The sequence below is a fragment of the Labeo rohita genome, chromosome 2 (assembly GCF_022985175.1).
Source record: "Labeo rohita strain BAU-BD-2019 chromosome 2, IGBB_LRoh.1.0, whole genome shotgun sequence".
In the NCBI taxonomy this organism is placed as follows: Eukaryota; Metazoa; Chordata; class Actinopteri; order Cypriniformes; family Cyprinidae; genus Labeo; species Labeo rohita.
Window position 1 is genome coordinate 28,379,091 of NC_066870.1, and position 16,141 is coordinate 28,395,231.

At 38.0% G+C, this 16,141-nt stretch overlaps 1 protein-coding gene across 4 annotated transcripts in view; it reads right to left on the reverse strand.

Moving 5' to 3' along the window:
• spsb4a (splA/ryanodine receptor domain and SOCS box containing 4a) overlaps window positions 1-16,141 on the reverse strand; it is an 81,251-nt gene that overhangs the window by 42,061 nt on the left and 23,049 nt on the right. Inside the window, exon 1 of one of the 4 annotated variants that reach the window (XM_051131818.1) lies at window positions 13,128-13,579. The exons of 1 other annotated variant lie outside the window; for it this stretch is intronic. The gene's annotated coding sequence lies outside the window, so the exon portion shown is untranslated. Of the gene's footprint in view, window positions 1-13,112; window positions 13,580-16,141 lie in introns of those variants that run through there. 2 more of the 4 variants (XM_051131834.1, XM_051131826.1) reach the window with 2 other exon arrangements.

Consider the following 16,141-nt stretch of genomic DNA (forward strand, 5'->3'; position numbering starts at 1 on the left):
AAACAGCATGTTTATGATTGTGTTTTTACGTCAAATTCGATTTTGTTCATACTATCGGGTGGGTTTAGGTGTAGTGCAGACCAGGGTTGCCAGGTTTTTACCACATAACCCACCAAACTGCTATTTAAAACTAGCCCAAAAGTAGCCCAATTGCATTTTGAGGGAGTCACCCATTAAAAATCACTTTCAAGGGGATAAAATACATGTTTTTTTTTCAGGGTTCCTCTGGTAAATTCATAGTTTAGAGGCCAAATATGACATTATTGGGGTCGCTTCAACCCGCAGACATCAAAAACAACCCACGGCAACAGTGTTAAAGTAGCACAATTCCACAGGAAATCCATGGACTTGGCAACACTGGTGTAGATGGTACGTTATTTTAAAATGTCACAGAGAATTAGAGTTATAGCACCACTCAATGGACATCTTAAGTCCAAACTGTGATGACACGTACAAAACCAACATCACATAAAACGTACCATGTGTACGTTCATCTGCTCCGGGGAAAAAAAAACAACACTTTTTAAGCGCCACCCAGTGGACATTTCACACTGAATACAGTATGTCACAAAACATACATGGCGGTACATATTTCACGTCTTGCGAAAAAGTTCCCAGAGGTACGTTTTCATAATAAGACCAGGTTGCTTAATACTGCTTCAAAAACCCCAAGTATGAGAAAGAATGGAAGCCAAAAACCAGCATTATTTTTTTTCTTGGTTCCTGTGAGAAAGTGTGAGAGAAGGAAAAGGAGAGAACAAAGGCAAGAGATTCAGTTCGCATCAGCCTCAACGTCACAAAATACCTCCACATTAAAAGCCCATTTTAGAGTGTGCTGGAGATGCGATACTGATGTATGAAACGCTAGCAGGAACTTCCTGCTACAGTAAGTGATGCATGGTTTTTTCCTGGAATAAGAAAGTCTCATCACACGAAGGAGCTCTACAAAAGGGGATGTTTTCATAAACAGTGTTGTTGTGTCCATTGCATCTGTGCTATTTTTAAAGTATCTGAACACTGCAAAGCATTAAACTGTTTCTTTGGCACCATGAGTGAAATTCAAATAAATCAGTGAATAGTTTATCCAGTTTATTAATATGAACCATTTAAACAAACTAACTTAATAAACTGAATAAGAGATAGAACACATGGTTTGATTATTAGCTCACTACTGTAGCTTGTTAGGCATGATACAATGTGGCACAAAACAGTGCTGTGTCATGTTAGACTACTACTTGTCAGAGTACAGCTCATTATTGGACAAGCTATGTTAATTTAAAAACAGCTACTAAAGTGTCGCTTCTTGTAGTTTCACCACAGCAGTGCCAGATAACATATTCGCTCTCTGTCAGACGAGAACGTAGGTCACCAACACACAGGAAAAAGGTCACACATACTGTACATGCACACAAGCACACCTCAGACAGTCTCAACACATTAAGGTCACAGAGAAAGAGAGACAGGAAAAGAGAGAGCTGAATTCAGACGGCAGGAAGGAGGGTAGCCAGACGGCCAGACAGTCAGAACCCGGAATCCTGGGTAAGTGTTACCAATATTAAAGGAAAAATAAATGAGGTCATGAAAGAAGTAGGATAGAATGTGAATGTGTGCGTGTGTGTGAGAGAGAGAATGAATGAGAAAGAGAGAGAGGTTGCTGCCCTAACATGCCACTCACAGCTATCATAACGTGTGCTAGGAGTCGAGGTGTTAGGTTTTCCGTATCGTATTTCAGAGCTGGAGAGGCTCCCGCGGCAGGGCACAAAGGCTTTCACAGTCTTGCTGCCGTGCAGAAGCACAGTAATGTGTTTCATTCAGGTTGTGCTTGGTTCAGAGCGCTCATGTCAGTTTAACTAACATTCCCTCACTCAAACCGCTGCAGTCACTAATAACTGTAATAAACACAGACGCAAACATAATTACGCTGTTAGTCTGGGAGTTGTAGACAGACTTTTAAACACTATTCTCACATTAGGTAATTACATGAAGGCTTGTAAAACAAGGTCTGAGAAAAAAGAAACGTCTGAGGAACAGAACAAAATACACTGATGAGATGACAAAAAGCTTTTTGTTGGATCAATTCATTCCATTAAGCACCGCATTGAGCCTGAAAATGTATAAAATGGAAACTGCATTAGGACGATTCGAAAATGTCCACTTCGTGCCAACTATCATCAGATACTTCTTTATGTATGTTTATATAAAACAAAGTATTATACCTCCTGTATCAACTATCAACCAAAATAGCTTGACTTTTAACTTCTACTGTGTTGACAGCTCACAGTAAAGATGAATGAAGGAATAAACAGATGGTTAGATAGATAGATACATACATAGATAGATAGGTAGATAGATAGAAAGACGGACACATAGACAGGATTTGGAGTACAAAAATAAAACAACACAAATATTACAAAATACGACTTGGTGAAACCAGCGTTCCACATTCATGAATAAGTCTAAATGAACAATATAATGGCGTTAATAGGGAGACTAATTAAAAAAGTGAATAAACAAATCACACACTTACACAGGGCTCTACACCTACTTTTCTAGTTATGAGCACTTGTGCTCCTAAGTGCAGTCAAAATTTTAGGAGAGCCTTCTAATCAATAATTCAAAAATCTGATCAAAAATTATATATATATATTTTCAAAAGCTTTTTAAAATGTCAAATTAAAACAACAACAGAAAAAGAATAAGTAGAACAGGAATAAGTTACCAATCAAATGAAATTTGAGGCAAGTGTTATAGTCAGACAATTTAAGTCATTTAATATTAACTTCTTGTTTATTTAATTGCACTAAATCAATATCTCATTTACAAAATCCCTTAAAATCATTAAAAGCCATCATTCATCTTAGTTGTGACTGAAATGGTCACACTGTAGAGCCCTGTTACATACAAATCACATAAAAATAAGACTTCAAATGGCCTGAAAACATGATTTGTGGGAGTTTTTTAGTGAGTAATGTTTATATAATCAAGAAAATGTGACTGGGACATGAATTTAAATTTGATTTTTTTTAAAAAAGGACTTTGCCACCTCATTTTAGAACACCACCGCACACCACTGAGAACAACGTGACTCTGGCCCACAAAACCAGTCATAAGAGCATGGGTATATTTGTAGCAATAGCCAACAATACATTGTATGGGTTAAAATTATCGATTTTTCTTTTATGACAAAAATCATTAGGATATTAAGCAAAGATCATGTTCCATGAAGATATTTAGTAAATTGCCTACCGCAAATATATTAAAACTTAATTTTTGATTAGTAATATGCATTGCTAAGAACTTCACTTGGACAACTTTAAAGGCGATTTTCTCAATATTTAGATTTTTTTTGCGCCCTCACATCAACGGAACCACACATTAATGGAAAGCTTATTTACATATAGACTTATAGAACAGATACTGTAGATAGATAGACAGACCGACAGTCAGACAGCTGGTGTGTTTCAATGTGTGACAGCAGAGTGACTGAATCACGCTGTAAGACGATGACCGCATGGCATGACTGTACCATGCCTTTGGGCGTTACACTGCTGATATAAAATGCCAACGTCAAGCTGAGAAGTGAAAAAAGAGTCCACTACATCAATTACACTCGCTCTCCTCAGGGGTAATGATCCCGAACCATATGAGACACGACTAATGTAACTATAACAACCTCATTCTAATGGACCGCTGATGTGCTGTCTCCATCTGCTTAGCCATGCGAGACAAGACTACATATAAAAGCGGTCTGCCAGGGCCGTACATCTCCGCATGGGAAAATGCCCATTTGTGCTGACTTATCTATTAGAAAAACAAAAGCACTTGGCTGGTGAGCGTGTCGCTGGGATGGGGCTGCTATGGCTATAAGTCAAAGAAAAGCAAAGTAGAAGTCAAAACAACCCTGGTGTAATTGTGCCCTGTGGCTCCTCTGCAGCATGATGTCTTCAGTCAAGCCAAATGTGTCTTTCTTCTGTGCTTAGAAGCTGTTTTGGGTTATTGAAATAATGTAGATGAAGACTAAACTGCCACATTTTGTCAGATTTCTTTTTTGACATGGTCTTTAATCTGCAACATTTTTGGGTAATAAACATCTTCCTCAATTTGCCATTCCAAACTCAAGGCTCTATTTGTTTTGCTTGTGCCATCATAAAGATAGCGTTCTTTGTTTTCAGGCCCACGTAATTGAATTTTCCGCCGCTGCGTTGCGTGTTTGGCGAACGCCCCAGGACTCAAGAGCTTGTAGCTGTTCTGCATGACTAGAGGAATGATAATATCGCAGACCCCAGGCTGCCCGCTTAAAAGGCCTGAATGCTGTTTTATACAACAGTTAGGCCTATTCATGCAATCTGATTGGCCTAAAGGCATGCATTGCATTTTAGAGGACATTTACAGTTGAAATAACACTACATGAAATGACCAAGTGTAAATATACTCATTCGACAGACAGAAACAACAAAAATCACAACGTGGGTGGATGGATGAATGGACGGACACTTGGTCATTTTATTTAGTTTATTCCATGACAGATGGAAGTCTATGGAACTCAAAACTGTTTGGCCACCAACATTCTTTAAAGTATCTTCTTTTGTGCTCCAAAGAAAAAACAAAGTCAGATAGGTTTGGAATGACATGACAGGGAGTAAAAAATAAAAGAGTTTTAATTTTTCAGAGAACTCTCTGTTTAAATACTACACTTCTGAATCTGCGGAGCCACCCTGTGTGACGTGTATCTCTGTGTTCGCACTGTTTAGTCTACTGGCCATTACTGTGTACATCCTCATCCGAATTTGTTTATGCTTCAGCACCCGTCAGGCCCTCAGCAGGGCCTCTTTCTCGCACGCTCTGTGGCACACGGGGGTTGCGTTTCCCTTCAGAAGGGTGGGGGGTCTGTGATGAAGCGAGCGCCTGGTGCCTGGCCCCTCGTCTGCGTTACCCTGGTCACCCGGAGACGTGATGGACACGCACACCTCTAGCCACCGGTGGCTTTGGTGAGTAGGAACACACATTCGCCATCTGTTGTTTATCTTTGCATCCTCTCTCTCTAATTCATCGGGAACATCTCTCTTTCCTCTGTGGCTAGTGTCATTCATTTGCTCACACTTTCGGTCTCTTGTTTCTTAACTCACTCCCAGCTGGATAATCAAGTTAAAACCAGATTGAAAAGACGGTTGATTATCTAGACTGTCAGACCTTAGACATTGGTCAATTTGGTAGACCACCTTAAAGGATTAGGTCATCCAAAAATGAAAATTTTTACTCATTCTCATGTCATTCCAGAACCGTATGACGTTCTCTCTGCTGTGGAACACACACGAAGATATTTTGATTTTGTTGTACGGGTCTTTTCCATACAATTACAATAAATGAGGGCTGGAATTCTCAAGCTTCAAAAAGAAAGCAAAAGCATCATAAATGTCTCCTGAAAGTAGTTCACATCTTACAAATTTATAGTACAAATCTTCTGAATAAAATAGCACTGGTAATTAACAGACCTGATATTTGTTAAGTTGTTACTCACTGATATTCTGAACAGCTGCTCTAGTTCTCCTTGGCACAGTCATGAGAGTTCATTATTAGATCTGTGAAAGAATTGTTCTGTTCAGTCTGGTCTTTTTTTAATGAATTGCTTGAATAATTAGTTCTAATGATTGATTGATGGAATCCTTACTGACTGAACAATCTGGTCGCAACTCACTGGGGGAATTTTTCAGGGGATTTTCAGTGAATAACAACCTAAATTTTGTTAACTTATTGTATGAGTTTAGAAGATTTTTATACTCTACCATTCAAAGGTTTTTTCAAAGAACACTCTTAAAAATAAAGACTCCAAAGGGTGTTTTTTTTTTGTTTTTTTTTTGCAGTGATGCCACAGAAGAACCATGTTTGGTTCCCCAAAGAATCTTTCAGTGAAAAGTTCTTAAAATAACCATTTTGAATAACATTTTAAATATATAAAGAACTTTTTCCACTATAAAGAACCTTTTCTGCATTTGAAAGGTTCCATGGATGTTGAAGGCTCTTTATGGAACCATCGATGCCAATAAAGAACCTTTATTTTTAAGAGTGAAATGAAAAGTTTTATTCTGCAAGGATGCATTAAATTGATTAATAGTGACAGTAAAGACATTCAAAAGTCACAAAAGATTTATATTTAAAAAATACTGGTTTTTAACTTTCCATCCTGCAACTACAGTCATGGTTACCACAAAAATATTAAGCAGCACAACTGTTTTCAACAATAAGAGTAATGTTTCTTAAGCACCAAATCAGCATATTAAAATGATGTTTGATTGACAGTGTGACATTAAACTGGAGTAATGGCTGCTGAAAATTCCACTTTGCCACCACAGGAATAAATTTTACTTTAAAATAGAAAACAGTTGTTCTAAATTGCAAAAAAAGGCCTTCAGGTCCCAAAAATTCTTTGGTTTTATAGCACTTTTGTGTATTTGAACCCTTCCCAACAATGACTGTATGATTTTGAGATCCATCTTTTCACATTAAGGACAACTGAGGGACTCATATGCAACTATTCCAGAAGGTTGAAATGCTCACTGATGCTCCAGAAGGGAATGGAGATGTGTACATTTTTCCGATCTTCAAATTCAAAAAGTTTTCACCCCCCCTGCTCTTAATGCATCGTGTTTCCTCCTGGAGCATCAGTGAGGGTTTTAACTTTCTGTAATAGTTGCATATGAGGCCCTCAGTTGTCCTCAGTGTGAAAATATGGATCTCAAAATCAACCAAAGAATTTGTGGGACCTGAAGGATTTTTCTGAAGAACAGCAGGCATTTTAACTGCTCAGGACAAGCAAGGGACTCATGAACAACTATCACTGAACAAAAGAACACAGTTGTGGATAATTCAGGTAAGAACAAAGTATTAAAAATCAAGGGAATGTAAACTTTTGAACAGGGCCAATTTTTTATAAATTCAACTATTATTATCTCTTGTGGACTCTATGTAAACATCTTTTATGTGAAATATCTTATTCAGGTCAATATTAAATAAACAATAACATGCATTTTGCATGATCCCTCTTATTTTGGTAAAATAATTAACATTTTTAATGACTCTGAAAGGGGGATGTAAACTTTTGACCTCAACTGTATTTGAAGCTTGAAAGCCTCATACTATACAATCCCTTTTTGTTTTATCTAAGACATTTGTCTTAGAGACACGTTTTTATTCAATTCCTAGACCAGAAACAACGCCATCTACGAACATGACCTGTTTTTTCCAACAACGTTAACGCTGCATTTTTGTCCATCTTTTCTCTCTGTCTTGTTTCCTCCACACCCCCACCCTTATCAATCTCCCTGTCCCTCTCTCTTTGTCACTTACACAGACGGCATATCAGTAAAGCCTGTGTCCAGCGCTCTATCATCTAGGTGGTTCAGAGGGCACAGGACAGACAGCCGTATGGCCACATGTCCCCCCTGCCTCTGTCCACCTACACAGTCCTAATTAAACAGACCTAGCCCATGGAGACACACCACCAGCACACACACGCACGTTGTGTGAGAGAAATGCTCTCACAACAGACATCTGTTGAAGCAGGCTGCACTGTTTTCTGTTCAGAACCTTCTGGAATAAAGAGAAGCCAACGGACGGGTTTTAGTACTAAAATTATGAGTGTGTATGTGAGAGAGAAAGTTCTCCATACGACATGTCCTGATGGGCGAGATATGTTCTGAAGCGACACACAAGCACATGAATCCAGCGAATCGCCCTTGGAGGCTGTCACATCAAAGTAAAACTAGAGACTACGAATACAGCCGAGACAGGATAAATGCGAACCTTACGACATTGCTGCTTTCAATTAGAAGTCAGATATCTGTTTACAACGTATGCGCAGCAACTCATAGCAGCAAAACCCCCTCAAACAACAGTTTACTAATTTTAATTTAACCCACGCCTCATCTGCACACAGAGCATAAATATAAAACATTCTCAAATGAGAACAGAAAGGAAATGACAGCATATGAACATTCAGTACCGTGACATCTGGTCACAAGTTTAACAACAAATGTGACAATGAGATAAGTAATTTTTCTGTCAACGCTAAGTGCATTTACACACACTTAAAAAGAACAATTTCAGTCAGAACAAAGCAATTCATTCTTTTAAAATGTCATACAAACTCTTTACTCTGACTAAAATCCCACCATTTTTGTGAAGTAACAGACCTAGACAATATAACATGTAAACAACATGTAAACTTACTGAACTACTTGTGACAATCACAGCCAATCAGAACAGGATTTTGGACCAATAGGAGTTTACAATGACACCCTCAGCTTAGAAATAGAAACCCTGACAAAATGTCCTGTCTTCTATTGCAGTTGTTGCTGGTTAGGTCATAAACTTAGATTAGCATATAAGAGATTGCTTTAATCGTTTTAGCTTGATGTCATTGAGCCTGGTTAGGACTGGTTTATACAAAAATACCTCATTCATACTTTACCAAAAAAAAAAAAAAATGTTAAACCAACCACAGACTTTGAGGTGCATCCAAACCTATGTGACAAGGGCAGGGTTGCCAGGTTATCACAACAAAACCCTCCCAAATTGCCACTCAAAACAAACCACATTTCGGTGGGTACCCCCGTGGGGTAAAATACACATAATTCTGTGGGGTTCCCCTGGTAAAATTCGCATTCAGTGGTCTAAATATCACATTATTGGGGTCGCTTCAACCTGCGCACATGAGAGACAGACCACTGCAAAAGTGTTAACATAGCCCAATTCTACATGAAAACTGTAGACTTGGAAACACTGGACAAGGATGTGTTACCATATATCTAATGTTTATTAAATGTGGCAATCGTGCCTGTATGACCTTAAGTTAAGGTCCAACATAAATCCCTATTCAATTCTCTGTCTAGCAAGTTTGTGTTAAAAATGAACGCAAAACGATTCATTCGAATAAACTACGGCAGACTGTCACCAGAAAAGTTGTTAAAGGAGTAGTTCACTTCCAGAACAAAAATTTACAGATAATGTACTCACCCGCTTGTCATCCAAGATGTTCATGTCTTTCTTTCTTCAGTCAAGAAATTATGTTTTTTGAGGAAACATTTCACGATTTATCTTCATATAATGGACTTCTATGGTGCCACCGAGTTTAAACTTCCAAAATGCAGTTTAAATGCAGCTTCAAAGGGCTCTAAACGATCCCAGCCAAGTAAGAAGGGTCTTATCTAGCAAAACGATTGATTATTTTTATCCAAATAACTTAACCAATTATTTACTTTTTAACCTCAAACGCTTGTCTTGTCTAGCTCTGCGTGAACTCTGTGTATTCTGGTTCATGACAGTTAAGGTAGGTTGAGAAGCTCCTATTTCATTTCAACTTCAAAATCATCCTACATTTCTGCAGAAGTACCAACCCAGTGTTTACAAAGTGAACATGCAAAGGTCAAATGTCCTTTACAAAAAAAAAGGAGTTTTTCAACATATCCTAACTGTCATGACTGGAATAGAGAGTTCATGCAGAGCTAGAAAGGATGAGCGATTGCTATAAAAAGCATATAAATTGTACATTTTTTAGAAAAAAGCTGATTGTTTTGCTAGATAAGACCCTTATTTCTCAGCTTAGAGCCCTTCGAAGCTGCATTTAAACTGTGTTTTGGAAGTTCAAATTGGGGGCACCATAAAAGTCCATTATATGGACAGAAATCGTGAAATGTTTTCCTCAAAAAACACAATTTCTTTGCGACTGAAGAAAGAATGACACGAACATCTTGGATGACAAGGGTGTGAGTACATTATCTGTACATTTTTGTTCTGGAAGTGAACTACTCCTTTAAATATCCAAACCTACACTATGGTTGAAACGTTTGGGGTCAGTAAAGTTTTTTACATTTTCTTCAATGTGTACTTACGTTTACTTATCCATGTACGTACTTTATTCCAGTGATGGCAAAGCTGAATTTTCAGCCATTACTCCAGTCTTCAGTGTTACATGATCCTTCATAAATTCTACTAATTTACTGACTGGGTTCTCAAAACATTTCTTGTAATAATCAATGCCGAAAACAATTGCACTGCAGTCCTTAAAACTCTTCCAAAATATCCAAAAAGTTCTTCCCATACAAGATCCAATTATATTTCTTTCCGTCTAGCAAAACAAAACCATATTATAAACTACCGCAAAATAACTATTTAATAAATACCACAATAAAACTCCATTTAATAGAACACTATCGACTTCAAACATCAGTTTGTCACCAGAAAGCCAATGAAACATCCCAAATCTTTTTGACAGGGCCATGCTAAATCTGATTTTCATTAAAAGTGACTGTTTTTCTATACTTCCTGTTAATCTACTCCAAATATCTCACAATATAATTTCCCATTCAATTTCCCTGTGCCTAGGAGCTCAGAAGTCTTCAGGCGCTGCAGCGAGAACATTGGATGCAGCTATGTGCAGGAAGAGTGTAAATATAAGACACAGCCATTGAAGTCCAGGCTTTCTGACAGCCCAAAAGCCATTTATCACTGTGACTAAAGTGTCCACCCCCAACCCAAAACCGGTAATCACACACTCTCACACAAACACACACACACACACACACACACACACACACACACACACAGCCTTGTGGCAGATGTGCGAGCCCACCTCCTGTCCTTTCAAACCCTTAAGCAGCACGGACACACACACACACACACACACACAAATGCTTCTGGCACTAATCCAGTGGCCCTCTCCAAAGGAGGGACATTGAATGGTTAGGCAAATGGTTGTGTAGCTCTTCACACGGCCAACAGCTGAGCTCTAAGCTCTCCCAGAAGAGCCTCTCCCCACAGAGCAGCTCCAGTCAGCTCTTTCCAGCCCACTGCTCTCAGACAACACACTCAGTGATTAAAGCAGTCCCACTGCCCTCCTCATCCCACACACACACCCTGTGCCCCCCATCCCACACCACTCGCAACACACACTCACAAATACACAGGGACACATGTGCAGATATCACTCACAAAAAAGACACACGAACTCATTTGGACATGAACCAATGAATATGATAAGCTTTTAGCACTATGCTATACAAGTACTGTGGTAAAAACCACAGTATATTGTAGGACATGCACCTTGATAAATATAACTGGATGTTAATATGGTAGTCTTTCAGCACTATTAAATATGTGACCCTGGACCACAAAATCAGTCATAAGGGTCAATTTGGTTTGTAAGGATAGGATGGCTGAGATAAAACTATTTGGAAATCTGGAATCTGAGGGTGCAAAAAAAATCTCAATAAATATTGAGAAAATCACCTTTAAAGTTGTTCAAATGAATATTACCAAACAAAAATTAAGTTTTGATATACTTACAGTAGAAAACTTACAAAATATCTTCATGGAACATATTACTTAATATCTGGCAATTTTGACCAATACAATGTATTGGCTACTGCTACAAATATACCCATGCTACTTATGACTGGTTTTGTGGTCCAGGGTCACATAAAATTTTATGCGAAAAATCATTAGGATATTAAATAAAGATCATGTTCCATGAAAACATTTTGTCAATTTCTTACCATAAATATATCAAAACTTACTTTATGATTAGTAATATGCATTGCTAAGAACTTCACTTGGACTACTTTGAAAGTGATTTTCTAAATATTTTTTATTTTTTTGCACCCTCAGATTCCAGATTTTCAAATAGTTGTATCTCTGCCAAATATTGTCCAATCCTAACAAACCATACATCAAGCAAAAGCGTATTAATGTATAAATCAGTTTTAAAAATTTACCCTTATGACTGGTTTTGTGGTCAAGGGTCACATATATAGTTGAAATATTATAAAGATAAAATTTTTACCTCAAGAAAATGTAATAAAATAAATAAAAGTTAAAGTACTAAAATGACTAAAACCGAAATAAAACTGAAAATATAAAAATAAAATCTAATGCAAAATAGTATGCATTTTAAAACAGTATAAAAATAATCCTGAAATTACACTGAAAGTATTTCAGGGCATTAAACCAGTGTTATTACCATGTTTTTTTGGTAAGGACCATAGTAATATTATGGTTTGTACCTTGGTTTGTACTACTGTAGTAGTATCCACTACAACAAAGTACTGTGTTGGTACCATGGTATTTACACTTCATGCTTTTCCAAGTGATATATCAAGGTAGCATTACCATGATGTTTTTGATACATACCACGGTAAAATCTTTCAGTACTATTAAAGCGCCACAGTTTTACCGTGACGTTTAGTGTCATGACTTTTGTTTTACAAATGAAGTAAAAAAGTACAATGGTATGACCATCTGATATCAGCAATGTACCATGACACCACCACAGTACTTCTTTGTAAGAGATGCCCCACTGCCCTCAACACAAAAACATACACAGTCTGTTCCATAAACATTCCACCACTGGAAACACACAGCCACACGCGCGCAAACAGACGCATGCAAATCCACAAGCCGCGCGTGCACACAAACACGAGGGACACAATGAAAAGCATTCAAATCTGCTCCCCGGGCTAAGAGTCAGCCAGCGCTGTGGGAACGCTTCCTCTGAACACCAAACCAGAGGAAAGAAAAAGACAAACGATAGCCGTGACGCGCAACGCAGGGAGGAGAAGATCCAACCGTCCTCTAATCACCTTATCTGATCGCGCACGGCAGCTGAGAAAACATGAGCCGCGGGTTCAGGTGAAAATACTTCTCTTTCCAACCCACACAAGCGCACAATCCTCAAGAGCAGGACCCGGACGCCCAATGCTGCATTCGGGGTCTTTAACCGGCTCCCTGGAGCTCAGAAAGTGTTAAATGTGTGGAAATCCCAGGTTTAGAAACATCACTGGCAGCTGTAACATCCAACACAAAGAAAAGACTGTATCCTTGCTGAGTATCCTGTGCCAGGGTGGATCAAACCTCAATTAGAGGATCAAACCTCTATTAGAGGAATAAAAGACAACGGGGAATGCCAGAAAGCGGGAGCTAGAAAGAAAGAGTGCACTTGAGGTAACCCAAACAGCCTAAAGCAAGAAGGGAAGGAATGAAAGATCACAGGATAGTTTCTTCACACAAGTAAACACACATCAAGTTCTTCATTACACACACAAGCACAAGAACAAACGCACGCTGCTTACACCGACCCGGTTGCGATGGTCTCCCCAGCAGAACTCCCCTGTTGTTGCCCACTCAGGGAAAAAAAAAAACAAAAAACGAGGAAACCCGCTGGAGTAAAGGACGAAAGGAGCTCCTCTCTTTGTGAGAAGGAGCGCACACTAGTTCTTTCTCTTTTCTCTGTGTCTCCCTGCTGTGGAAGGAGAAAAGAAGCTTCTCCCCAGAGATGTAACCCCCCCACCCCCTCCCTGAGGTTAATCCCAGCCGTGGCAGCCTCCGTCCCACTCCGCACTCCTTACTCCGTCCTGGGTCGCGGCTCCGGCTCCGAACTCCAGCTCGGCGGTCCGAAAGAGAGAGAAAGGGAAGGAGAGAGAGAAATAGGGAGAACGAGGAGAGAGAGAGAGGACAGACGGCAGTGCGAGCAGCAGCGTGAGAGCTGCCTCATGATGAAAGGCGATCCGCTGATCTCATCAAGCAGGGACACCAGGCAAACAGAGAGAGAGGGAGGACACGCCTCTTACCCCACCCCCGACTCATGCATCCTCCTCCCAACGGTCTTTCACACTTTCGGCTCAGCCAATCGGCCGAGAGCTACTCATAAACACGCATGCTTTGAGTCTCCAGCCTGTTACTTCCAGTGCTCGGATATGTGTTTTGAAAGATAATCTGACGCCAGGTTGAGTGGCAACAACTTTATGAGGATTTAGTATTTCTATGCTAATACCTGACATTAAATATTCAATATTAACATTACTTAGGAAAAAATGGCCCTATTTGGACAGGACTAGTCTTTGTTTAGAAGGTCAGGAGAGTTTGTGTTTTACAGATTTGCTTGGTAATTTTAATCATGTTCAAATTAGAAAAACAAACAAAGAACCACTGTAGAAATTATGCCGCAAATTATATAAAATACACATATATATTTTTTGCTAACTCATAGAAACAGGAATGTGATTTGTCTTTTTCTGGTTAAAACTTGTTCAAAATAGTTCTACACTGCTAGTATGCAATACAGCGTAAAAGTAAAATTAAATTAGTTTAATTCAATAAAATAAAATTAGTTTTTTTTTAAGAATTCTCTTCTGCTCACCATTTATTTGATTTAAAATACAGAAAAATCAGTAATATTGTGAAATATTTTTAATATTTAAAATGACTGCTCTCTATTTTAATGTATTTTAAAATGTAATTTATTCCTGTGATCAAAAATTATAGAAATTAATACTTTTATTTAGCAAGGATGCTTTAAATTAATCAAAAGTGATGATAATAATTAATGTTGATAATAATAATTAATGTTTTTTGAGCAACAAATCAGAATATTAGAATGTTTTCTGAAGGATCATGTGACTGGAGTAATGATGCTAAAAATTCAGCTTTGAAATCACAGGAATAAATTACATTTTAAAATATATTCAAATAAAAATTAGATAACTTAATAAATATATTTCAAAATTCCACTGTTTTTGCTGAACTTTGGATCAAATAAACACAGGCTTGGTAGAGCAGAATTCTTTTAAAAACATTAAAAATCTTACTGTTCAAAAACTTTTGACTGGTAGTGCAAACAATGTGTTATATTGACAAATATATTTCAATTAAAAATAAAAATACATGTAAATGTAAAAAAAAAAATAAAACTAAATAATAAAATACTAAATCAATAAACAAAATAAAAATTCAATATAATAAAAATACTAAATTAAAATATTTTAAAACTTAAAATAAAAATTACAAATACTGAAATCAAAAATAAAATAAAATCTCAATAAAAATAAAATACTAATTAAACAAACTTCAGCTTTATTTTGTGATACTTGCTTTCTTTAAAAATATATCAAAATAATAACCGACATAAGATGTTATAGCTATTCTAATCAACTGGATGTGCACTGCTGGATGTGCCAAAGAAAAAAAAAACATTTAGACAAGCGTATGCTGGTCTGAATAACTCTTCTAGACATTTCACTAACAAAACTTGATTTTTACCCACTGTGCTACACTAACCCCACATCTTTAGGTCAAACATTTAACAGGCACACTTCTCAGTCAAGCTCCAGATCTTGAATAAACACCATCTCCCTCAGTCCTGCAAGCCCTGTCAAACCCGAAACAAACTCAAATCCCTCTGAGACACCCTGAATGTACTCAGTCTTTCAGGGTGACGTGAGCTTCCTGACCATTTCCTCCAAGGCCACACACAAAACGAAAGGTCTGTGGCAGTAAAGAGAGAGCGAGTCGCTCTTGCACTACCCCCTCTCACCTTCTTGCTGAAAACTCAATCAGCCTTTTCAAACATGCTGACCCCTCTCTGAGGAAGCTCAGTCTGAAAGAAGCGCAAGTTGCCGTGAAAACACACAGAGTCGTGTAGGATCAACTGCACCAAGCATACTTTAGGGTCATTTACCTTTCCTCTAAATATACAAGCAACCTTGTTTAACAAAAACAAAAAAACCCTACGGGTTGAAGGTCCAAATTGCAGTTTCAATGCAGTTTCAAAGAGCTCTACATGATCCCAGCCGAGGAATAAGAGTCTTATCTAGTGAAACGATGTGTCATTTTCTTAAAAAAAAAAAAAATTATATACTTTCTAACCACAAATGCTCGTCTTGCACTAGTTCTGCAATGTGCGTCTGTGGCTTAACGCATTACGTAATCATGTTGGAAAGGTCATGCGTGGTTCTCAATTTCTTCTCCAACTTCAAAATCATCCAACATCGTTGTCTTACCTTTTTAGACTTTCTTTGCAAATTTGCTTTGTAAAGACTGGGTCGGTATTTCAGCCTGTTACACATGACCTTTCCAACGTGACTACGTAACGTGTTGTTAGACACAATGTGAGGAGAAAACTGTGCTGAAAACCCCTTTAGCTGTTATATATCCACTGTAAACCATGGCTTCATGGGGCTTATTGCTTTTATAAAAGTTATTCTATAAGGTTTCACAAACAAAGGTGTATGTCTGTAGAATATTAAAAAAACGAATAGTTCCGGTCCTTGATTCTGATTGGTTGAGCCGTGCTCGAAGCTGTTGTAAATTACTC